This window comes from Anabrus simplex, chromosome 6 (assembly GCF_040414725.1).
Source record: "Anabrus simplex isolate iqAnaSimp1 chromosome 6, ASM4041472v1, whole genome shotgun sequence".
In the NCBI taxonomy this organism is placed as follows: Eukaryota; Metazoa; Arthropoda; class Insecta; order Orthoptera; family Tettigoniidae; genus Anabrus; species Anabrus simplex.
In genome coordinates, this window is record NC_090270.1 from 152,088,120 (window position 1) to 152,114,795 (window position 26,676).

Genomic DNA, 26,676 nt, shown 5'->3' on the forward strand with positions numbered 1-26,676 from the left:
GTGTTGGGACAAACACAAACACGCAGTCCCTTTCCCAGAAGAATTAATTAGACATGATTAAAATCTCCAACCTGGCTGGGAATTGAACCTGGGATACTCTGAACCAAAGGCCTCAACACTGACCATTCAGCCAAGGAGTCGAACAAACACACTATATTAAGTGAACAATAAAATGTTCATTGGTCTTTGGTAATTTCATCCTCTCCTACCTGAGGAAAGCAAGAAGAATAATTTGGAAATGAAAATATGTTTAGTGTGAATTGAGGAAAGCAGCAGAAGTTGGTGTAGATCTTTAGTGTGTTCATTTGCACTTTTTGTCATGCAATGTAAATTAATATCTAGGTAAAACTGCTACACTCAAGATGATGTGGATTCAAACCCTGCTTTTGGCAGCCCTGAAGATGATTCCTTGCAGTTTCCCATTTTTACACCAGCAATTGCCAGGGATGTACTCTTATTTAGGCCACGACTGCTACTTTCCCAGTTCAAGTGAGTAGTATAATTGGACAGTTCGGCCGCCATCGCCACCGCGGGCTCCCAGAGGCCACCTCCACCGCCACCGCAGCCAGAGGCCTCCCAGAGGCCACCTCCACCGCCACCACAGCCAGAGGCCTCCCAGATGCCACCTCCACCTCCACCGCCACCACAGCCAGAGGCCTCGCAGAGGTCTCCTCCACCACCCGCGGGAAATTTGAATTTGTAAACAAAGCCACGTGCTTTTTGACAGCTATTATCGACAACAACGCATCGCTAACCTCAGTTCTGCCATCTTGACGGGCCTAAACCTCAGTAGTGCCAACTTAACCTAACTAGCGCGAGGTAAACAAAGCCATGTGTTTTTTGACAACCACGTGCTTTTTGACAGACAACAACGCATCGCCAACCTCAGTACTGCCATCTTGACGGGCCTAAACCTCAGTAGTACCAACTTAACCTAACTAGCGCGAGATAAACAAATCCACGTGTTTTTTGACAGCCACGTGCTTTTTTGACAGCTGTCATCCGCCATCTTTAAACCACAGAGCACTGTGCTGCCCTCTTTATTGCAGTAGCTGCAAATTCGTCACCTGTCATCGGCAGTGCTGCCATCTTGGCGGGCCTAAACCTTAGTGCTACCAACTTAACCTCACTAGCGTGAGATAAACAAATCCACGTGCTTTTTTGACAGCTGCCATCCGCCATCTTTAAACCACAGAGCACTGTGCTGCCCTCTTTATCGCAGTAGCTGCAAATTCGTCACCTGTCATCCGCAGTGCTGCCATCTTAATGGGCCTAAACCTTAGTGCTACCAACTTAACCTCACTAACGCGAGATTAGAATCGGTAAACAAATCCACGTGCTTTTTGACAGCTGTCATCCGCCATCTTTAATCTATAGAGCACAGTGGTGCTCTCTTTAGCTACTTACCTTTGAAATGTGGTGGTGGATAATTTGAAAAATGCTTTTTGACAGAAGCCATCTTTAATCTAGAGAGCACCGTGCTGCCCTCTTTAGCTAGATACCTTTGAAATGTGGTGGCAGGCAATTCCACATGACAGCAGCCATCTTTAATCAAGAGAGCACCGTGCTGCGCTCTATGTGGTGGCGGCAATTTAAAAAATTCTACATGCTCTTGTTTGGAAACAAACTCACGCGCTTTTATGACAGCCGTCATCCGCCATCTTTAATCAACAGAGCACAGTGCTGCCCTCTTTAGCTAGATACCTTTGAAATGTGGTGGCGGCAAATTCCACGTGCTCTTGTTTGAAAACAAAGCTATGTGCTTTTTTGACAGCTGACATCCGCCATCTTTAATCTATAGAGCACAGTGCTGCCCTCTTTAGCTACTTACCTTTGAAATGTGGTACGTCACAGCTGTCATCCGCAGTGCTGCCATCTTAATGGGCCTAAACCTTAGTGCTACCAACTTAACCTTACTAGCGCGAGATTTGAATCGGTAAACAAATCCACGTGCTTTTTTGACAACTGTCATCCACCATCTTTAATCCATAGAGCACAGTGGTGCCCTCTTTAGCTACTTACCTTTGAAATGAGGTGGCGGATAATTTGAAAAATGCTTTTTGATAGCAGCCATCTTTAATCTAGAGAGCACCGTGCTGCCCTCTTTAGCTAGATACCTGTGGTGGCAGGCAATTCCACGTGACAGCAGCCATCTTTAATCAAGAGGGCACCATGCTGCCCTCTTTGTGGCGGTGGCAAATTCCACGTGCTTTACAAACTCACGTGCTTTTTTCTGACAGCTGTCATCCGCCATCTTGCATCACAAACCTCAGTGTTGCGCTCTTTAGCTAGTTACCTTTGAAATGTGGTGACGGCAATTTGAAAAATTCTATGTGCTCTGTTTGGAAACAAAGCCACGTGCTTTTTGACAGCTTTCATCCACCATCTTTAATCAATAGAGCACTGTGCTGCTATCATGCGGGCAATTTCGTCAGCTGTCATCCACCATCTTTAATCTACAGAGCACCGTGCTGCCCTCTATGTAGTAGCGGGCAATTTGAAAAGTTCTGTTAGCTGTCATCCGCCATCTTTAATCAAGAGAGCACCATGCTGCCATCTTTAGCTAGATACCTTTGAAATGTGGTGGCGGCAATTTGAAAAATTCTATGTGCTCTTGTTTAGTAAACAAAGCCACGTGCTTTTTTTGACAGCTGTCATCCACCATCTTTAATCAATAGAGCACCGTGCTGCTCTCTGTAGTAGCGGGCAATTTGAAAAGTTCTGTTAGCTGTCATCCGCCATCTTTAATCAAGAGAGCACCGTGCTGCCATCTTTAGCTAGATACCTTTGAAATGTGGTGGCGGCAAATTGAAAAATTCCACGTGCTCTTGTTTAGTAAACAAACTCACGCGCTTTTTGTCAGCTGTCATCCGCCATCTTTAATCTATAGAGCTCAGTGCTACACTCTTTAGGTACATACCTTTGAAATATGGTGGCGGATAATTTAAAAAGAAAAATTCTACATCAGCCATCTCTCGACGCTAATTGCACAAGATGGTGGCTATACATGACTCCTTAAAGGTGCTTATGCAAGATGGCCGCTATACATAGGTTCTTATGAGATGCCCTTGGGATGCTTGCGCAAGATGGCGGTTATACAAGGCTCCTTATGAGACGCCCTAGAGATGCTTGCGCAAGATGGCGGTTGCTCTTATGAGGCGGCTTAAGGGTCCTTGCACAAGATGGCTAGAGATGCCCTAAGGATGCTTGCGCAAGATGGCGGACGCAAGATGGCGGACGCAAGATGGCGGCTATACACGACTCCTTATGAGACGCCTTAAGGGTGCTTGCGCAAGATGGCTGCTGCTCTTATGAAGAAAGCTAGCTTAGAGGCTAACGTGTCGTGCTAGTTCGATTCATTAAATTTGGAGCTTAAATGCATAATGTTAAATATCTCGAAAACGGTGCATTGTAGAGCAAAACGGACAAAATGTTTCTACCCAATACCTTGGTTCGCAGTATGGGGAACATGATATTTAAGAAAAACATAGTCTAATGATGAGATCAACGGTTCAGTTCTAAATTAGGCCCTTTGGCATTAGCTCTGTTTCAGCTTGTAATGAAGCAAGTCTTCGTAACATGATCAGGTCTAGCTATGGTAGAGAGTATAACGTACCGTGCAGGTTCGATTCATTACATTTGGGGCTTAAATGCAAAATGTTAAATATCTCGAAAACGGACAAATTTTTCTACCTGATACCTAGGTTTGCAGTATCAGGAACATGATAGCATAAGAAAAACATAGTCTAATGATGAGATCGACGGTTCGATTCCTACTTAGGCCCTTTGGCATTGGCAGCTATCTATTTCTACAAGATGGCGGCTATACATAGCTTCTTATGAGACAGCTTAAGAGCGCTTGCACAAGATGACTGCTGCTCTTATGAGACGCCCTAGGGGTGCTTGCGGGAGGTAGCAGCGACAAGACGATGACTATACACAGCTGCTTACGATACGGCCTAGAGGTGCTTACACAAGATGGTGGCTGCTCTGATGAAGAAAGCTAGCTTTGCATCGTGCAGGTATTTTTACAGCACTAAACCTCATACCTTTGAAATGTGGTGGCGGGTAATTTGAAAAATTCGACGTGCTTTTTCATAAGCTGTTAAGGCCTCCTCTTATGTCAAGGCATAGCTCTATCGAACAAGTTTAAACCTGCATCGGAATAGCTAGAGTAAGCACGTGCTGCGGTGATGACGTCATTAAGCATGTTTAGACTTGCAAATCACAGAAGAAACATAACAAGGCTGGAATCGAAAACTGCACTCTGAGCCGTTAACTTTATCATGTGATCGGAACATTGATTGAAGTGTTTAGAACACTAAATAAGTAGAACCGAACACTGTACTCGATACAACATGTGTTTAGAACATGTCAGGGGATACCTTTGTTCTAAGAAGATTAGTTTACCGCACATTCCTTGTAGGGCTAATAGGCTAAGGGGCTAATGGGCAAAAGGGCTAAAGGAGCAACAACCTCATCGATCGCTATCAGCAAGAACGCTTGTACTTTTGTTAAGTGTAGAAAATTAATCTTTATTTGTAAATGGTTTCATGTTCAGAACAAGGAATGGAACCTAGGGGTTACGTCTTACCTAGTAAAATCCCCGAGGTGCGATGAGTTACGTTTTTCGAACTAGTGTTTGGAACACTGAACTTTTCAAGATGTTAGCAGAGAGTTTAGCAATGTTCTGTTGTTGGATTATAAATTCCGCGCTACAACATGCATAAGGTGGCAGCCTTGAGGTTTACTGCTGTAAAGATGACAAGAGTGAGGTTAACAATGTTCCGTTGTTGGATTTTAAATTCCACGCTATAACATGCATAAGGTGGCAGCCTTGAGGTTTACCGCCTTAAAGATGGCAGCAGTGAGGTTAGCGACGCTCTATTGTCCTTCAAAGTGAGGTTAGGGTTCGTCAAGAAGACAGCTGTCAAAAAAGCACGGGGCTATGTTTACCAAACAAGAGCACGTGGCTGTGACGTCACGGTCACGTAATCAATCCTTAGCTCGACGTCGTTAAGAGCAGCATTAGGATTAGCTATGCTTAAAAGTCTTGCGAACAGAGCAGCAGTATGAATTGCCATGTTTCAAAGCGTGTACACATCACCTATCGATTTTACATGCATCGACCATCGAACTAAAGTTCATCCGCTAGATCCTGCTGCTATCTTCCATAACCTATACCCATAAAATTAAAGTACAATGAATAGCCATGTTTCAAAGCGTGTACACATCACCTATCGATTTTACATGCATCGACCATCGAACTGAACTTCATCCGCTAGATCGTGCTGCTATCTTAGCATAACCCATACCCATAAAATTGAAGTACAATGAATAGGCATGTTTCAAAGCGTGTACACATTACCTATTGATTTTGCATGCATCGACTCTCGTACTAAACTTCTTCCGCTAGATTGTGCTGCTATCTTAGCATAACCTATACGCGTGACCTTAAAGTACAATGAATAGCCATGTTTCAAAGCGTGTACACATTACCTATCGACTTCGCATGCAATAAATATCGTACTAAACTTCTTCCGCTAGGTTGTGCTGCTATCTTAGCATAACTTATACCCATAAAATTAAAGTACAAAGAATAGCCATGTTTCAAAGCGTGTACACATTACTTATTGATTTTGCATTCATCGAATCTCGTACTGAACCTCTTCCGCTAGATTGTGCTGCTATCTTAGCATAACCTATACCCATGAACTTAAAGTACAATGAATAGTCATGTTTCAAAGCGTGTACACATCAACTATCGAATTTGCATGTATCGACTCTCGTACTAAACTTCTGCAGGTAGATTGTGCTGTTATCTTAGCATAAGTAAGACGCTTGAACTTAAAGTACAAAGAATAGCTATGTCTCAAAACGTGTACACATTACCTATCGATTTTGCAAGCATCGACTCTCGTACTATACTTCTTCCGCTAGATTGTGCTGCTATCTTAGTATAACCTATACGCATGACCTTAAGGTACAAAGAATAGCCATGTTTCAAAGCGTGTACACATTACCTATCGACTTTGCATGCAACAAATATCGTACTAAACTTCTTCCGCTAGGTTGTGCTGCTATCTTAGCATAACTTATACACATGAACTTAAAGTACAAAGAATAGCCATGTTTCAAAGCGTGTACACATTACTAATTGATTTTACATTCATCGAATCTCGTACTGAACTTCTTCCGGTAGATTGTGCTGGTATCTTGGCATAACTTATACACATGAACTTAAAAGTACAAAGAATAGCCATGTTTCAAAGCGTGTACACATTACCTATCGATTTTGCATGCATTGACTCTCGTACTAAACTCCTTCCGCTAGATTGTGCTGCTATCTTAGCATAACCTATACGCATGACCTTAAAGTAAAAAGAATAGCCATGTTTCAAAGTGTGTACACATCACCTATCGATTTTACATGCAACAAATATCGTACTAAACTTCTTCCGCTAGATTGTTCTGCTATCTTAGCATAACTTACACACATGAACTTAAAGTACAAAGAATAGCCATGTTTCAAAGCGTGTACACATTACTTATTGATTTTACATTCATCGAATCTCGTACTGAACTACTTCTGCTAGATTGTGCTGGTATCTTGGCATAACTTATACACATGAACTTAAAAGTACAAAGAATAGCAATGTTTCAAAGCGTGTACACATTACCTATCGATTTTGCATTCATCGACTCTCGTACTAAACTTCTTACGCTAGACTGTGCTGCTATCTTAGTCTAACCTATACGCATGAACTTAAAGTACGAAGAATAACCATGTTTTAAAGCGTGTACACATCACCTATCGATTTTACATGCAACAAATATCGTACTAAACTTCTTCCGCTAGATTGTTCTGCTATCTTAGCATAACTTATACACATGAACTTAAAGTACAAAGAATAGTCTTGTTTCAAAGCGTGTACACATTACCTAATGATTTTGCATGAAACGACTATCATAGTAAACTTTTTCCACTAGATTGTGCTAAAATCGTGTAAGTGTGCTGCTATCTTAGCATAACCTATCGATTTTACATGCATCGACTATCGTACTAGACTTCTTCCGCTAGAGCATGTAGCAATCGCTTTTGTGTATCCCTAACCCATGTGCACGAACTTAAAGCACAAAGAAGAGCTATGTTCTAAAGCGTGTACACATCACCTATCGATAATGTATGTATCGAATATCGTACTAAACTTCTCCTGCCAGAGCGTACGACTATCGCTTGTGTGTGCACGAACTTAAAGCATAAAGAATAGCAATGTATAAAAATCTTGTAAACAAAGCAGCAGCATTAAGTATAGCCATGTTTAAATGCGTGCACACATCATGTATCCATGATGCACGCAGTACTAAACTTATTCCATTAGAATGTACAAAGTTCACATGTGTTTGTGCTGCTATCTTAGCATAGCCTATGTGCATGAACTTAAAGCATAAAGAATAGTTATGTGTAAAAAATCTTGTGAACATAGCAGAATGTTTACTACGTAGGTGTAGACATTGAACTTTGCATGCTGAGGCAGCATAGTACGTGACCGTGACGTCACGACCACGTGCTCTTGTTTGGTAAACATAGCCACGTGCTTTTTTGACAGCTGTCTTCTTGACGAACCCTAACCTCACTTTGAAGGACAGTAGAGCGTCGCTAACCTCACTGCTGCCATCTTTACGGCAGTAAACCTCAAGGCTGCCACCTTATGCATGTTATAGCGTGGAATTTAAAATCCAACAACGGAACATTGTTAACCTCACTTTTGTCATCTTTACGGCAGTAAACCTCAAGACTGCCACCTTATGCATGTTGTAGCGCGGAATTTATAATCCAACAACAGAACATTGCTAAACTCACTGCTATCATCTTGAAAAGTTCAGTGTTCCAAACACTAGTTCGAAAAACGTAACTCATCGCACCTCGGGGATTTTATTAGGTAAGACGTAACCCCTAGGTTCCATTCCTTGTTCTGAACATGAAACCATTTACAAATAAAGATTAATTTTCTACACTTAACAAAGTACAAGCGTTCTTGCTGATAGCGATCGATGAGGTTGTTGCTCCTTTAGCCCTTTTGCCCATTAGCCCGTTAGCCTATTAGCCCTACAAGGAATGTGCGGTAAACTAATCTTCTTAGAACAAAGGTATCCCCTGACATGTTCTAAACACATGTTGTATCGAGTACAGTGTTCGGTTCTACTTATTTAGTGTTCTAAACACTTCAATCAATGTTCCGATCACATGATAAAGTTAACGGCTCAGAGTGCAGTTTTCGATTCCAGCCTTGTTATGTTTCTTCTGTGATTTGCAAGTCTAAACATGCTTAATGACGTCATCACCGCAGCACGTGCTTACTCTAGCTATTCCGATGCAGGTTTAAACTTGTTCGATAGAGCTATGCCTTGACATAAGAGGAGGCCTTAACAGCTTATGAAAAAGCACGTCGAATTTTTCAAATTACCCGCCACCACATTTCAAAGGTATGAGGTTTAGTGCTGTAAAAATACCTGCACGATGCAAAGCTAGCTTTCTTCATCAGAGCAGCCACCATCTTGTGTAAGCACCTCTAGGCCGTATCATAAGCAGCTGTGTATAGTCATCGTCTTGTCGCTGCTACCTCCCGCAAGCACCCCTAGGGCGTCTCATAAGAGCAGCAGTCATCTTGTGCAAGCGCTCTTAAGCTGTCTCATAAGAAGCTATGTATAGCCGCCATCTTGTAGAAATAGATAGCTGCCAATGCCAAAGGGCCTAAGTAGGAATCGAACCGTCGATCTCATCATTAGACTATGTTTTTCTTATGCTATCATGTTCCTGATACTGCAAACCTAGGTATCAGGTAGAAAAATTTTGTCCGTTTTCGAGATATTTAACATTATGCATTTAAGCCCCAAATTTAATGAATCGAACTAGCACGACACGTTAGCCTCTAAGCTAGCTTTCTTCATAAGAGCAGCAGTCATCTTGCGCAAGCACCCTTAAGGCGTCTCATAAGGAGTCGTGTATAGCCGCCATCTTGCGTCCGCCATCTTGCGCAAGCATCCTTAGGGCGTCTCTAGCCATCTTGTGCAAGGACCCTTAAGCCGCCTCATAAGAGCAACCGCCATCTTGCGCAAGCATCTCTAGGGCGTCTCATAAGGAGCCTTGTATAACCGCCATCTTGTGCAAGCATCCCAAGGGCATCTCATAAGAACCTATGTATAGCGGCCATCTTGCATAAGCACCTTTAAGGAGTCGTGTATAGCCACCATCTTGTGCAATTAGCGTCGAGAGATGGCTGATGTAGAATTTTTCTTTTTAAATTATCCGCCACCATATTTCAAAGGTATGTACCTAAAGAGTGTAGCACTGAGCTCTATAGATTAAAGATGGCAGATGACAGCTGACAAAAAGCGCGTGAGTTTATTTACTAAACAAGAGCACGTGGAATTTTTCAATTTGCCGCCACCACATTTCAAAGGTATCTAGCTAAAGATGGCAGCACGGTGCTCTCTTGATTAAAGATGGCGGATGACAGCTAACAGAACTTTTCAAATTGCCCGCTACTACAGAGAGCAGCACGGTGCTCTATTGATTAAAGATGGTGGATGACAGCTGTCAAAAAAAGCACGTGGCTTTGTTTACTAAACAAGAGCACATAGAATTTTTCAAATTGCCGCCACCACATTTCAAAGGTATCTAGCTAAAGATGGCAGCATGGTGCTCTCTTGATTAAAGATGGCGGATGACAGCTAACAGAACTTTTCAAATTGCCCGCTACTACATAGAGGGCAGCACGGTGCTCTGTAGATTAAAGATGGTGGATGACAGCTGACGAAATTGCCCGCATGATAGCAGCACAGTGCTCTATTGATTAAAGATGGTGGATGACAGCTGTCAAAAAGCACGTGGCTTTGTTTCCAAACAAGAGCACATAGAATTTTTCAAATTGCCGTCACCACATTTCAAAGGTAACTAGCTAAAGAGCGCAGCACTGAGGTTTGTGATGCAAGATGGCGGATGACAGCTGTCAGAAAAAAGCACGTGAGTTTGTAAAGCACGTGGAATTTGCCACCGCCACAAAGAGGGCAGCACGGTGCCCTCTTGATTAAAGATGGCTGCTGTCACGTGGAATTGCCTGCCACCACAGGTATCTAGCTAAAGAGGGCAGCACGGTGCTCTCTAGATTAAAGATGGCTGCTATCAAAAAGCATTTTTCAAATTATCCGCCACCACATTTCAAAGGTAAGTAGCTTAAGAGGGCACCACTGTGCTCTATGGATTAAAGATGGTGGATGACAGTTGTCAAAAAAGCACGTGGATTTGTTTACCGATTCAAATCTCGCGCTAGTAAGGTTAAGTTGGTAGCACTAAGGTTTAGGCCTGTTAAGATGGCAGCACTGCGTATGACAGCTGTGACGTACCACATTTCAAAGGTAAGTAGCTAAAGAGGGCAGCACTGTGCTCTATAGATTAAAGATGGCGGATGTCAGCTGTCAAAAAAGCACATAGCTTTGTTTCCAAACAAGAGCACGTGGAATTTGCCGCCACCACATTTCAAAGGTATCTAGCTAAAGAGGGCAGCACTGTGCTCTGTTGATTAAAGATGGCTGCTGTCATGTGGAATTGCCTGCCACCACATTTCAAAGGTATCTAGCTAAAGAGGGCAGCACGGTGCCCTCTAGATTAAAGATGGCTGCTGTCGAAAAGCATTTTTCAAATTATCCGCCACCACATTTCAAAGGTAAGTAGCTAAAGAGAGCACCACTGTGCTCTATAGATTAACGATGGCGGATGACAGCTGTCAAAAAGCACGTGGATTTGTTTACCGATTCTAATCTCGCGCTAGTGAGGTTAAGTTGGTAGCACTAAGGTTTAGGCCCGTTAAGATGGCAGCACTGCGGATGACAGGTGACGAATTTGCAGCTACTGCGATAAAGAGGGCAGCACAGTGCTCTGTGGTTTAAAGATGGCGGATGGCAGCTGTCAAAAAAGCACGTGGATTTGTTTATCTCACGCTAGTGAGGTTAAGTTGGTAGCACTAAGGTTTAGGCCCGCCAAGATGGCAGCACTGCCGATGACAGGTGACGAATTTGCAGCTACTGCAATAAAGAGGGCAGCACAGTGCTCTGTGGTTTAAAGATGGTGGATGACAGCTGTCAAAAAAGCACGTGGCTGTCAAAAAACACGTGGATTTGTTTATCTCGCGCTAGTTAGGTTAAGTTGGTACTACTGAGGTTTAGGCCCGTCAAGATGGCAGTACTGAGGTTAGTGATGCATTGTTGTCGATGATAGCTGTCAAAAAGCACGTGGCTTTGTTTACAAATTCAAATTTCCCGCGGGTGGTGGAGGAGGCATCTGGGAGGCCTCTGGCTGTGGTGGCGGTGGAGGTGGCCTCTGGGAGGCCTCTGGCTGCGGTGGCGGTGGAGGTGGGCTCTGGGATCCCGCGGTGGCGGTGGTGGCCGAACTGTCCAATTATACTACTCAAGTGATCTCCTTTCCCAGCATCACTAAAAACTTGTCTGAGTTAATGCAACATTGAAGAGGTAAGCAAGCATGCTGACATGTTATGATCCTCACAGTATTCATGGTGATTTTAGTGAATTATTTGTTTATGTTTCTGTGTTTGCACTTTTTTTTTACAATTTCTTATGGCTATTACTGCCTTTGCACCTCCAAACTGGGCCCTCTACATAGGAGACTAGGCTCTGCCTCTCACAAGTGAGGAACAGGGGAAGTTTTGGAAGACAGGTAGACTATTGTTTTAAGGGGAAGGAAAACAAGAGATAAAAGTTCTTATCAGGGAGTGAGTTCAGAAGAAGTTTCGGTGAGGAATATGTATGAGTTACTCTTGATATAACATCAGAGAGAAGAGGAGGACCAGATACTTATTACAGAGGAAGGGCAAGGCAAGTGGAAAGGGAACAGTGGGAAAGGGAAACATATAGTAAAGGATAGGAAAAGGGAGGTGTAGCAGGGTCATGAGAGAGAGAGAGAGAGAGAGAGAGAGCAGGAAGAAGTGGGGTCTGCAGCCATCGGGGAAGGAGAGGAGGAGATCTGATGAGATGGGTGGGATTGAGACTTTCGTCATGAAATTTTCTCACAGAAATGGGGTGTTTAACATAGAGACCGGATGGGAACACTAGAAAGGGTATTGTTCACACTGGCAAAAAATTTGTAAACTACAAAAGAGTTTAAAATCACAGCAATAGAACCAGCTTTTGGGTGGTTAGGCCGTGTGCATTATGCAGAGTTTCGTCCAGACGTGCCATTTGGACTCATCAGCTGGAATGGCACGCCCCTCCAGGACTCTGCTTAGCAGGCAGACCAGGCAGGTCTGCCTGCTAAGCAGAGTCCTGGAGGGGCGTGCCATTCCAGCTGATGAGTCCAAATGGCACGTCTGGACGAAACTCTGCATAATGCACACGGCCTAACCACCCAAAAGCTGGTTCTATTGCTGTGATTTTAAGATCTGCGGCTGTGAAAGCATTTTTTGACATACAAAAGAGTTACCGATAAGAAACACGAAATTCTAGGAATAAGGCTCTCTTAAGATAATAGACAACTTGATGTTTTTGAGGTGAATAAGTTAATCAATAATCAGTTGCTCAGACAAATAAGCTTGAATGGTGTTTCAAAAAATAGGAAATATCATAATATAAACTTGGTATGCAAGAGGACAAATTGGGACAAATATTAATTTATAGGAAGAGGAATTAGTGATTGGAACAATTTACCAAGGGAGCTGTTTGATTAATTTTCAACTTCTTTGAGTAGATAATGTAGGCTTTATGATAAACTCTGTCAGGTCTTGTTTCAGTGGCATGAGCTAAGGGAAACTGAAATGAATCAAACATTCAGGAATATTATACTGTCTTAAATGAGACTGAGAATTCAGTGGAAGCTACATTCTGTTCTGCCCTGTGCAAAGAAGCAGATGCAAAAGTACTTTGTGATTCTGCTGAATGATTTTTAAGTATGAAGTTTTAACCACATTTTTATTGTTTTTGTTATGGGGATTTCATGGATCAAAGAGGGAAAGGAAGCCCGAGAGTTGAATGGGCAGACAGAGCACATAACTAAAATTGTGGAAATTTTATATTTTCTTTCTCCTTTCCACTTACCAACACAGTTACAAACACTTGGAAGAACCCATGGCTTATAATGAATAATCTCAACAGAAAACGATAGGAAAATATACCAAAACATTCCTAGATGGAGCCTAACAGCACTCTAAATATTTCACTCAAATTTTACAGAAGTATTTACATAAGGCAGGGGTGAAGCCCCGATACAACTTTAAAATAATGATCCCCTGATCATAGTGACTGAGTAAAAAACTAGGCCGGCCTTTACAATAGAAGTAGAGCTGCAGCTAAATAAATTACCATCTTTCGAGCCACTAGGCTCATACTACTGTCTAAGGGTGATAACCCATTACCTTACCGAGAACAGGGCACACTCGTTATTCAGACTGAAAATAAATGTGGATCAAAAGATCCAATGAAGCAGGAGCAGAAGACCCATAGTAATATATGAACAAAATGGAAAACCCAATTAAACAACAAGAGTCGGAGGCTTCAACAGCACTCCTTACACGAGTAGAAAAATCCCTAGGTGGACAAAAGCTGATAGAATCAGTGGCTAATCCATACTACCAGGTGACTTACGAAAGCCGAAAGAAGGGGGAAAGCAAAATTTAGAAAAAGAAAATTTTAATCCCAAAACTCAACTTGAATGGGTGATAATGAGGGTACCACACTTGCAACCCCAAGAAATGTTAACAACCCATCAGGGTATAATTCAGAGACCTACCTAACTTTAAACAAACTAAAAGGAAGCCCTAACCTTCCAGAACACATACCAAATACAGAATTTATTTATGAAGTTTCTGGCTATCTTCTTTATAACTCCAAGTTCAAAGATATCTTCTCAAAGTTGAAGTCCACAAATGGCTATCAAAATTTTAAAGGTTGAAACCTTTTCATAATGTCAGGTTTATTCAGTGTCAGCCCTTTGAATTCAGCCCCATATCGGTGTGTCTCATCACTAAGGTCCATAAGCCATAAGCCAAACACCAGATAACTTCTCAGCCAAAATGTCTCCCCTTATAAAGGGCACGGTAGGAAAGTTTGAGAGTAAGATGATGTTATCCTCAAGGTTGATTGGTTACTTCCATATAAGGAAAGGGGCGGCAACATGATGTCACATCCTGCAGTATTACCAATATACACTCGTGAAATTACGTACTACATAATAAACTCCCTCACATGGGAGAGACCTCTGTTATCCAAATGTCAAAGTATATCCACAAGTAGAGCACTCTCTAGGACTTTCTTGATAAAAGTTCATAAACTTGCTGTTAACAGCACCACAGTAGAGTTGGCGGACAAATTAAACATGCAGAGAGGCCAAAATCCAGTACAGTTTTAGTAAACCTTATGCCCCATTCTGAAGTCTAGCGCGCTTATTTGATTAGTTTCTGGCTTGCTTTGCCCTAGATTGGTGGAGTACATAAAAGTGACATGTCTAATCATGAATATGCACATCCCTACTACCCCCGTCATTATCGCTTGTCCGGCCAGAAATGCATTCGCTAATCAGTTGTGAAGTAAATGCAACCTCGAATTGCACCCATGCTCCCATTACTCTGTTTTTACTGTTCACCCATTGAAACTCAACATGTAAATATTATGTAATCTACCAATGCATGTCAATTTCTGCATGTCTGCTGGACGTATGTCTGCCAATAATGGACCTTCTCTTCACCTACATTCGTTGTATCTCTACTTATAACCAGTGTACTATAACTGCTGTGTAGCTAGACATAATAATACGAGATAATGGTAGGTCATTGTGGGAAGAGGGAGTAATAGAAAGAGGAAACAAGAACAAACATGAAAACACAAAACGACAAAGATAATCCTCACACCTTCGTACTCTCCTGTCCTTGAATTAATAGGCTCTCTCCTCAACAAATGCCGTTCTTCTCTACATATACGGCTGAATTTACACTTGTTTGTTCCTTTTCGATACTCGTTAATTATATATTCCCACTATTTCTTCAGGCATCATCTTAGAGGGAATACAAGGCATTTTCTGTAACATATCCACAAAGATGCACACAAAATGCTGTCAGTTGGTACAGTTATTTTCTCGCATCTATTTAAGAATTAAACACACACATAACCTTAATCACGGCTGTCACTAGCAAAATACACACATCAACAAAGCCGCCATTTTAACAACTGCCTATCAGTTCAACATGGAGACTGCAACCACTGCATGTCACAGCAACACGAGGTCACAAGTATACTTCTGCTGCACCAGAACTCTACTAAACAATAACTCTTCTCTACTGTGAAGATTGCCTCCTTATATATGTGCCTGGCCAGGCTTCTAGAAAGATACGTTACAAAAAATACCTTACCGGGCGAGTTGGTCGTGTGCGTAAAGGCGCGCGGCTGTGAGCTTGCATCCGGGAGATAGTAGGTTCGAATCCCACTATCGGTAGCCCTGAAAATGGTTTTCCGTGGTTTCCCATTTTCACACCAGGCAAATGCTGGGGCTGTACCTTAATTAAGGCCACGGCCGCTTCCTTCCAACTCTTAAGCCTTTCCTATCCCATCGTCGCCATAAGACCTATCTGTGTCGGTGCGACGTAAAGCCCCTAGCAAAAAAAAAAAATACCTTCTCGAAAATTCTAGAGTGCTTAAGACATAGTTGTAGATATAGTGTACAGAATATTCTCCATCGTTCTCGTCTACCCAGTACCGTTCTGGAAGTTACAATGTGTTTCATAATTTTGTAGGGGATTACAAATTATATATACAGCTAAGAATAAATTATATACAGGTTCTTACATTAATTGAACTGATGAAAATGTCTATATACAGTGCATGTTCCATGACATAACCTCACAAACAACGCGATCATATCATATGTACATATGATGTAATAATAATACAAATACAAACTGGATGTAACACTTGATAGCCATACATTACAAATAATAATAATAATAATAATAATAATAATAATAATAATAATAATAATAATAATAATTCTTCGAGCTGGACATTTGCATTATTTACCCATGGGTGAGAGAATATTGTTTTCAAATTATATCTGTTTATCACACTTGTGTCATCTTTTATAAAATGGTGCATATATGAAAGAGAATTTAAAAAAATTTCTGTAAGGAGAATTACTAGTCTGTTACAGCACATCAGGCCTTAAGAAGCAGCCGCCACTGGTCCCACTACCACCTCAATGTCGTAACTTTTGGATCCCTGTAAAAGTTTCTCACTCTTGGAGAGATTATTATTTTTTTTGCTTTACGTCGCACCGACACAAATAAGTCTTATGGCGACGATGGGATAGGAAAGGCCTAGGAATGGGAAGGAAGCGGTCATGGCCTTAATTAAGGTACAGCCCCAGCATTTGCCTGGTGTGAAAACGGGGAACCACGGAAAACAATCTTCAGGGCTGCCGACAGTGGGGCTCAAACCCACTGTCTCCCGATTACTGGATACTGGCCGCACTTAAGCGACTGCAGCTATCGAGCTCAGTAAGATTAATTTACTTACTTCTAGTAACAAACAAAGTTGTCAGAATTATTACAAATACAAATACAAATTGAAAAATTGATGGCAAGAATGTTTCTAATGAAGAGAGAAAAGCCAGCTTAGATTGAATACATTGGTTAATGGTGTATCTGTGTTGAATTGTCTTAGATGGAAGTTGGTGGATTTACTAAGAGACTAGTAGGGTCAGGCATAGACAATGAGAGAAGCAGGGAGAGAAGTAAAACACAGTGGCAAGACTCTGTATTTAATAATTTCAAGAAAAGATGCTTGAAACATGGGAACAGAAGGGACCCTGCAGCTGTGTGAAGAGGGTTGTGAAGGGATTCACTTCACTTCTTCTTGAATGGTTATTAACTTAATGAGAATGCCTAACTGTCTATAGTAAAATAAACAGTACATGTAGTGTAGTTATGACTAGAACTAGGAATTTTAGGTACAAAACTTTGGATAAAAAAGGTGCAGTAATTTAGTTTTAAAAGGAGCAGAAATGAAGTGCAAATTTAAAATGTAAACATTCATTACAAACTGTAGCAAAACCAATAACATAACATATTAGGACAAAATTTCACACATATATTAAAATGGCTGCCTAAAACAGGTTCCAAAATATAATGTAATCATGAAAACTGCCCGGAATATTGATGACTGCTAGACAGATCATAAACTTCTTAATAGTCGATTCAGAATTACCAGCCATAAAATGCCTGAGTGGCTCAGATGGTTGAGGTGCTGGTCTTCTGACCTCAACTTGGCAGGTTCGATCCTGGCTCAGTCTGGTGGTATTTGAAGGTCTTCAAATATGTTGGCCTCATGTCGGTAGATTTACTGCCACGTGAAAAAACTCCTGCGAGAAAAATTCTGGCACATTGGCATGTCCAAAAACAATAAAGATTTAGTTAGTGGGCCATTAAACCAATAACATTATTATTATTATTATTATTATTATTATTATTATTATTATTATTATTATTATTATTATTATTATTATGATCATCAGTCATTCACCGCTGATCTGAATTTAAGGCAGTCGTCCAGATCACAGATTCCCTATCTGTTGTTTATCTAGGTTTTTCTTAAATAATAGCAAAGAATTTGGAAATTTATTCAACATCACCTTTGGTAAATTATTTCAATCCCTAATTCCCCTTCGTATAAATGAATACTTACTCCAATTTGTCCTCTTGAATTCCAACTTTATTTTTATATTGTGATCTTGCCTACTTTCAAAAAACACTACTCAAACTTATTCATCTACTAATGTCATTCCACACCATCTCTCCACTGACAGCTTGGAGCATACGTCAAGTAGCTCGTCTCCTTTCTTCCAAATCTTCCCAGCCCAAACTTTGTAACACTACTGTTTTGTCGGAAATCACCCAGAACAAATCAAGCTGCTTTTCTTTGGAATTTTTCCAGTTCTTGTATCAAGTTATCTTGGTGAGATTCCCATACACTGGAACCATACTCTAGTTGGGATCTTACCAGAGACTTCTATGGCCTCTCCTTTACATCCTCACTACAACACCTAAATACCCTCATAACCATGTGCAGAGATCTTTACCCTTCATTTACAATCCCATTTATTTCATTACCTCAAACTTATTTATTACTCTGTAGAGAATAACATCATCCACAAACGGCCTTTTCTCTGATTCCAGTTCTTTACTGATATTATTTATATACACTCATGTTCATAAAACACAGAACACTTTGAAAGTCTAGAGATAGGAAGTTCATAATCACAAGACATGTTCATTAATATGTTCTGCAGAAACGATTAGCATTCCAGTCACCTAGGTTGAGCATGTGTCCTGTTGCTTAGTAGGCACTGAATCCTCCATGGACACTGATAATTTGTTCCATACGTGATGGCATCGACACGTATAAGGCACGAATGGTGTCCTGGAGTATACCATCCATTCTGCATTCACCTGGTTGCACAGTTCATCTTTGGTGGTTGGCATTGGGTCACAACGCTGCATCCATCGTTTCACAATATCCCACACATTTTCGATTGGTGACAAGTCTGGTGATCAGGTGGGCCAGGGCAACAGTCTAACAACCTGTGACAACAAGAAGGCACGTGTTCTGCAGCAACATGTGGTCACTCATTGTCCTGCTGAAATATGGCGTTTGGAGTGTCGTGCAGAGAGGGTACGGCTACGGGTCGAAGGATGTCTGTGGGAGTTTGAAACTGATAACTTGTGCATTCTCTCCGTACGTCTGAGGCTATTATTTGGATTCGTTGTTGTACTATCTGTAATTTTTAGTTACACTGAAATACAATAGTTGACCTGAAGTGATTACCTTTTCATTGCATCTATTTACTACATTTTTTGGTGCCAAAACACTCAATTGAATGAACCAACTGACATACTATAAATCTTTGATTCACCATAAACACATTAAGGTTATATTGTACTTCGACAATTTGGTGGACCGTACTGCTACAGACTATGGCCAGATAAAGGAAAGTATCTTGTTCGTTTTAGCGTTGCTACTTACTCGACTTAGAATTTCCACTATATTTTGATCCGTTTTTAGGAAGAGTAATCTATTTCGTATAGTACATTCTTTGGTTAAGCACATATCGTTCACAGATATTTATTGCCGCCATCTACCACAACTCCCAAAATATAACCCACGATCAATTTCTTCCCGAACTCAGTAGGTAAGCGAATTCAACTGTAACCCTCTTCTCGTCATTCAGATGATAACCTGTTCATTGTTCCACTTTCATTCACTAACAAAATGACAGAAACGTCGTTAGATAGACTACATAACTTGAAACGGAAACGCACTAGCCATCATTTTCAAACAAACAGAACCTGGATTCGTCCAAAAACACAATCTGCTGCCATTTCTGTCCCCAGTGACGTGGTTCTGTACACCATTGCAGTCTAGCATGTTTATGCACATTAGTCAAAGGTAGGCGGAGGAGTGGAGGATGCGCCGGTAACCCCGACCGTAATAAACGGCGATGGACTGTCACTCTTGATAGTGTACGATGTGTTACACTGTTCCACTGTTGCGCCAGAGCCTAAGAAGATGCAGATCTGTCCTGCAATGCCATTCGGATAAGGTGTCGATCTTCACGGGGCGGGGGGGTTGTGGGTGGTGCGACCAGACCCATCTCGTCGTGTTCTACAGTCTTCTGTGAACCATTCTGTACACATCTGTTGCACTGCCGACACACTTCGCCCTCACGAGCAGCAATTTCCCGGATGGATGAATCACATTATCTCATGCCACTAATGTGCCCTATTTCAGACTCGCCCATTTGATGGTACGGTTCTCGCATATGTCTGTGAGGCATCCTGCACGTCTGCTCAAGCCACACTGATCTGTTACTTTCTGTTTATAGCGACAACGAGAGCCGCAGGCACATTTTACCAGTCAGTGGTGATGCGCTGAGATATCGATGGCGACCTTGAACCTGAGGGCCGACGTGTTTCAAATACTAATCATTTCTTCAGAACATACTATTACACATGTCCTGTGAATATGAACTTCCTATCTCTAGTCTTTCAAGGTGTTCTGTTTTTTATGAACATGAGTGTATATTAAAAAAACATAAAGGTACCTTTAAGTACCTTTGGGACAAAAAGGCAACAACTAGCTGGATTCAAGAAGTAAGGAAAGATTTAGAAAGAAATAATATAAGAGAAGAAACTATGGACAGAGAAATTTTTAGAAAGAGGGTAGTAAGTATAAGTATGGAAGGATTCCAAGGAAGATTGAACAAGAAGCCTGGTGTGAAGTGGTCGAGGACAGAAGGAAACAGCATAGTGAAAGGATGAAAGAATATTGGAAAGAATGGAAGAGAAAACAACACAGTATGAAGAACTGAATTGAAATTGGCACGTGGTCCTTAGCACGCCTCATCAGAGAAGAGTTCTACTTTCAATAAATATACTCACCCATTCAGTCACTCTTTTGTCTAGTCCACTTGCACTCATTTTTGCCAGTAGTCTCTCACGATCTCTATCAAATTCCTTAGTCTGGTCAATCATGATAGTCCATTTGACCTCCTAAATTCAAGATATCTGCAATATCCTACAAGTTGAACTTTATTGGAATAACCTTTCCTAAACTGTCTTTTATCAAACCAGTTGTTTTGCAAACATGTCTAATATAATCTGAAATAGTGATTTCCCAAAGCTTACATGTAACATGTCAAACTGACTGGCCAGTAATTTTCAGCTTTATGTCTGTCACCCTTTCCTTTATAGACAAGGAAGTATACTATAGCAACTCTTCCATTTATTTGGTATAGCTCCTTCTTGTAAACAATAATCAAATAAGTACTCCAGATATGGTTCTATATCCCAACCCATTGTCTTTAGTATATTCCCAGAAATCTTATCAATTCCAGCTGCTTTTCTAGTTCACAGCTTTTGTATCTTACTGTAAATGTTATCAGAAGTAAATTTCAGTACTTCGTTAGTATTAGTCACCTCCTCTATCTCGACATTATCTTTGTAACCAACATGGAATCTGTTTGGGCATTAAGTATCTATACATAATTTTCCATTTTCCATTAAAATTTGTATGACTGCCAATTATGCTTCCATCATGAAATCCTCAGTTGACTTCTTTGCTAGATTCAATTTCCTAGTAAGTTCCTTCAGTTTCTCCTTACTTCCACAACAATTTCTATTTCTTTCCAACCTTATTATCATTGTTGCCTCACAAACTCCATGTAGCATATGTGCATTGCTGGTCACATGTTTTAGATTACAGTAGACTTGGGGTTGGCAGTAGCCAGCATGTAAGACGAAGGACGAGCCGCACTTGATCATTTTAAATTACTTCAGGCCACAATGGAATGTATGCATTGTTCAAATTTTGCATCGCATTGTCATTGCCTGTTTTGTTCAGAAAGTAAGTCGAAAGCATGGACTTCTCTTGCTGGCCTTTCAGCAGTATTACGAAAATGGTATAAACATATCTGTTCTGCCTATCATTGACTTCATTTAGGGAACAAAAAGCTAAGGGAAGCTACCCTGACAGAAAACGGGCTGTTAAGAGGGCAGCCCCCTCATCATGCTAGCTTCCGTAGGGCTAGTAACCCACGTGGAGCGAAATTAACTATTCAGAGAAACATGAGAGTAGCCGGACGGATATCAAAGAAACAACCTGACATGAAATGGTATATGAGAATTGGTACTTGGAATGTGACCTTGGAGTCAATGAAACCAAGAGAAAAGGTAGTGGCCAAATAAATTTGGATAAGGGACATGTAATGAGATACTCAGGAGTCAGCAGGAATGAACGGGCAAAAGGAGTGATCATCATTATGTCCGAAGCAGTGGAAAACAAAGTGACAGGATTTGAACCTATTAACTCCAGACTTATCACAGTGGATGTGGAACTAGAAGAAAATATTATGCTAGTGCAGATCTATGCCACCACTGAAGATATGCAAGAAGTAGATAAGGAGCAATTCTATGTTCAAATACAAAAAGCTATAGACAAAGTCAGGGAAAGAAGTAGACATGTTATTGTGATGGGGGATTGGAATGCTAGGATTGAAAACAGGTTACGTCGAGGACATGGGTGTATGGGCCAACATAGAGAAGAATGTACCATCAATACCATTGGTGAAAGAACATTGGAATTCTGTATTGATAACGAGCTAAGGATTGGCAACACCTTTTTCCCCCATAAAAGTATCCATAAAATAACTTTTGAGGCAGTAGGCCAAGGAGCAGAGAGTTGCATTGACTACTCTTGTTACACCAAGAACATGACTTATGCAGCACTAGATGTAAGGGTCTTTTGCAGTGCAGAAATGAGTACAGAACATCGGCTTCTGGGTATGAATAGAATAGATTTATCATCAATAGGTTATTTTCCCAATTAAAGATGATTCAATAAAACATAATATACAACAAATACACCTTAAGTAAATAACACTAATTTCTTAAAATAATAACCAAGTTCAAACTAAATCTAGAGACCTTTTTATATGCATATTTACAAAACCTTAAATAAAATAAATAAATAAAACTAAATCTCCTTAAATAATTGACATTAAACTACATGTAGTAACTTTTACATATTTACATACCTTACAGATAAGGCCTTACGTTCATGACGTCAATAGGGCATGTCTGATTTTAGACAGGGGTGAGTGAAAAAGGTCTACTGATTCACCTACCTCATTCAGTGATGTTAGTGCCCTCACAAGCCATGAGTTAGCCCGAGCCACAGTCTCACTTTAGGCAGATGAAAAATATTGCCTAGTATTGCGATGAGGAACATGTAATGGAATCAGCTCCAGTAATGTTGAGCAATCCACTCTATTCGTCACACACTTATAAAGAAAGAGGGCATTGGCACATCTGCGGTGTGAGTGCAATGTCCTCATGCTCATAGTCTCACAAAAAGACTCGTAATCAGACGAAGAGAGAGAAATACCCAAACCCTTGTAGCTGATCCATTTCATGAACCTTATTTGGACTCTTTCCAAGTTTTGTATTAAATACTGCTGAGAAGGCAGCCACACCTTGCAACAGTATTCTAATGATGGCCTGATTAGAGTGCAAAACAAAGTTATTAGAGTTCTAGGAGAAACACATTTGGCACAATTTCTTTTCGGAAAGCCAAGTAATTTAAACTCTTTCCTAGAAATCTTGTCTAAATGTTTCTCGAAGGAAAGACCGTAGCAGTTTGAAAGTGTCACACCAAGATCATTTATTTCATTCACACGAGCTATTTGGAAATTGCATAAATGGTAAGGGTAATTTACTGGTTCCAACTTGCGTGAAAATGTAATTGTGTTGCATTTTGAAATATTCAAACCAAGCAGCCACTATTTACACCAGTTACTTAGTAGGTTTAAGTCAGACTGTAACAACTTACAGTCCAACTCACTATTGATTACCTTAAAGATCTTTAGATCGTCAGCATAGAGAAGGCAATTACTGTGTTTTATAACTGATGTTATATCATTTATGAATATGACAAAGAAAAGAGGGCCCAGTAAAGATCCTTGGGGGACACCTGAAGTAGGGTGGTATGGCTTTGACATAATACCATCAGCTTTTACTACGCAAACTCTGTTAGTAAGATAGCTTCTAATCCACTCCAAAGCACTTCATCCAATCCCATATGCTGACATTTTGGTGAGTAGAGCATCATGTTGAACTGAATCAAAGGCTTTGGAGAAGTCCATATAAACAACATCCACTTGTTGCCTCCTATCGAGAGATTCTGAAATGAAATTGATATACACCGCCATATTGGACATGGTAGAGCGTTTCTATACAAAACCATATTGCGCTATATTAATATACTGTGAAACTGGACTGTACAATCTCTTATACACGATCTTCTCTGCCACCTTTGAAATTAGGGACAATAACACAACAGGCCTATAGTTATCAAACACCATTTTGTCTCCTTTCTTGAACACTGGTCTGACGTAACCTTTCTTCCACTCGCACGGAAAATACCATGACGAGAATGACATATTTATTATGATGCTAAGTGGCCTACCTAGCTCAGATGCACATTCTTTCAATACTATTGCGGGTACGTCATCTGGACCACATGAATTTGGAGGTATCCAAAGAAGCAAGAATTGAAGATACCTCTGCTGGAGAGGTCACTATTGAAGTTATGCCTATATCACACAGGACAAAGTGGATAGATTACACTGCGTGGCAGGTGAGTGATACTTTTCAAAGGTATCTGCAAAACTGTCCAAGATGCTCCTCTTGTCCTGTAGTTCTTTCCCGTCCTGAAGCATAGTAGACGGCAGGCGAGATGACCTCCGTTTGTTGTTTACAAAATTCCAGAAACACTTCAGGTTGGCAGCTAATTTAGATTCCATCGAAGTTACATAGTTTCTGTATTTTATGAGCTGAAGAAGCTTAAATTCACCGCGTATGATCGAAAATTGCACATAATTACTATTATGGCCCGTTTTTTTAAACTTCCTTCTTGCCTTCTCCTTTTCTTTTAATTTATCTATTAGCTCAGAGTCGTACCAGTATGGGTACTTCCGCGTGCTAACTATCTGGGACGGTACCGTGTCTTTTATTGCAGCACGAAGGAAGTCGTAGAAAAGGGTTAACACCTCGTCGACGGAGGGGGAGTTCTCGATTAAATTCCAGGGACACAACGAAAGGAGATCTCTCATTTGAGGAAAATCGGCCTTATTCCATGCGAACATTAACTTCCTCTGCGGTACAGGGCGCATAACTCGCGGTAAAGATAGAGTGAATTCTACAGCTCGATGGTCGGATGTAATTACCTTTTCCGTCTCAAAGCAGTCTAAGTGTCAACAGTATTGATCCGAGATTAGAACAAGGTCCAGGAAGTTCTCGTTTCTTGTTGGGAAGTGACACATTTGCTTGAGTCCGAATTCACTGACGATTTCAAGAAGTAAGAAGACTTCCGCACATCTTTGTTTTATAACGGGTCCAGGATTCCAAGCCAGATGCCTGATGTTAAAGTCTCCGCAAACTACAAGGATATCCTGCAGGTTTAAAACAGCTGTGATGTTGGCCAGTGTTGCTTGAAGATTACTCATCCTAGCAGTCACTTCATCCGGTGGCAGGTAGCAGCACACTATAAACACAGACCTCCCTGATGTTGAGGTGGCCTTGACCACGACACACTCCCAGTCTCCTGCCAGCTCTGGCCGGGAAACTGGCCTTAGAGCAGATTTCACAGCAATCATAATCCCCCCTCCTTTCACTTCGCTACTATGGACCTGATGTCTGTCTTGACGAAACACACAGTAATCAGTAGACAACAGTTCATTATCACCAACAGAATCATTTAACCAACTTTCAACTATACAAATACAATCTTTGCTGGCGTCACTGAAAGCGAGGTTAAAGTCTGTCAAAGAACTTCACATGCTCCCTACATTTTAGTAGAAGAAATTCATATCACTGTCATGCTGGGGTCCTGGGTTCAGATGTATGTCACCGGACAAAACCAATAGAAGCACACAAATCGCTGAACCAGATATCTTTGGGCTAGAGTTCGTCTGTTGTTTTCTCGCAGACTGGTTGTGACGTCACTAGATACATAGTTCCATTTAAAGCCAGCACGTGGGCCGAAATACAAAGCTCCGAACCATTCACAAAAGCGTTTTCCCAACGGTTTTCATATTTCACATCAAAGTCTAGCACATTCTCATCCCGGAGGCAAACTTGAACGGATGTGACACTACATTTGAACACCACTAATAGACAAAAGACACGGAGCAATACCGACACACAACTACTCTCGGATGCCATCTTAACAAGGTTTAAGGCTACACCCACACCCTGTCGTCTTCGATTCGAGAAAATAAGAATTTCTGCTTTCAGAGAGGAAGAGGTAAGGCAGAATTATGTTCAGAAGTTGGGGGATAAACTTCAGCAAACAGAAAGAGAAGAACCCGAGAGAGGCTGGAACTTAGAAGAGAGATAGAGGGAATTTAAGATGAATATTATCAAAGTAGCAGAAGACATCTGTGGGAAAACTACAGTAAACACACAAAGGAAACAAACAAAGTGGTGGTCTGAGAAAGTCAAGGAAGGTGTAAGGAGGAAAAAGGCAGCATGGAAGGAGCATATGAGAACAAGAAGGGTAGAAGACTGGAGGAATATGTTGAAGCAAGAAATGAAGCTAAGTAACAAGTACAAGAGGCAACAGAAAGGAACTGACAGGAATTTGGTGAGGAAATGGAATCAGAACACAGAAATAATCAGAAGAAGTTTTGGAAGATACTAAGATCCCTCCAAGGCAAAATTGGAATGATAATCAGAAATATTAAAGACAGGAAATAGAAGATCCAAACAAGGCCACGGGACATTCTTGATACGTGGAGCACTTATTATGAGGACGTGTTCCGTGCAGACCAGAATTCACAAGACGACTCCGGTAATGAGACAGAAGAATTAGAAGAAGGGGAGACAGTTATGCAGAGTGAAGTAAGAGAAGCTATCACTGAAATGAGGGTTGTTACGAGCTCCCGATCTCAACATTTTTCTTACCTTAAGCATACTTCTCCGTTCCATTCTGCTACACATTATACTGCTCTGCCTGCTTGCTAATCTGCCTCACTACTGCTTGCGCTGTCGCCTCTCCCCACGCCAC

At 41.1% G+C, this 26,676-nt stretch overlaps 1 protein-coding gene across 1 annotated transcript in view; it reads left to right on the plus strand.

The window, feature by feature from the left end:
- Wdr81 (WD repeat domain 81) overlaps positions 1 to 26,676 on the plus strand; it is a 340,798-nt gene that overhangs the window by 166,382 nt on the left and 147,740 nt on the right. The window lies entirely within an intron of this gene.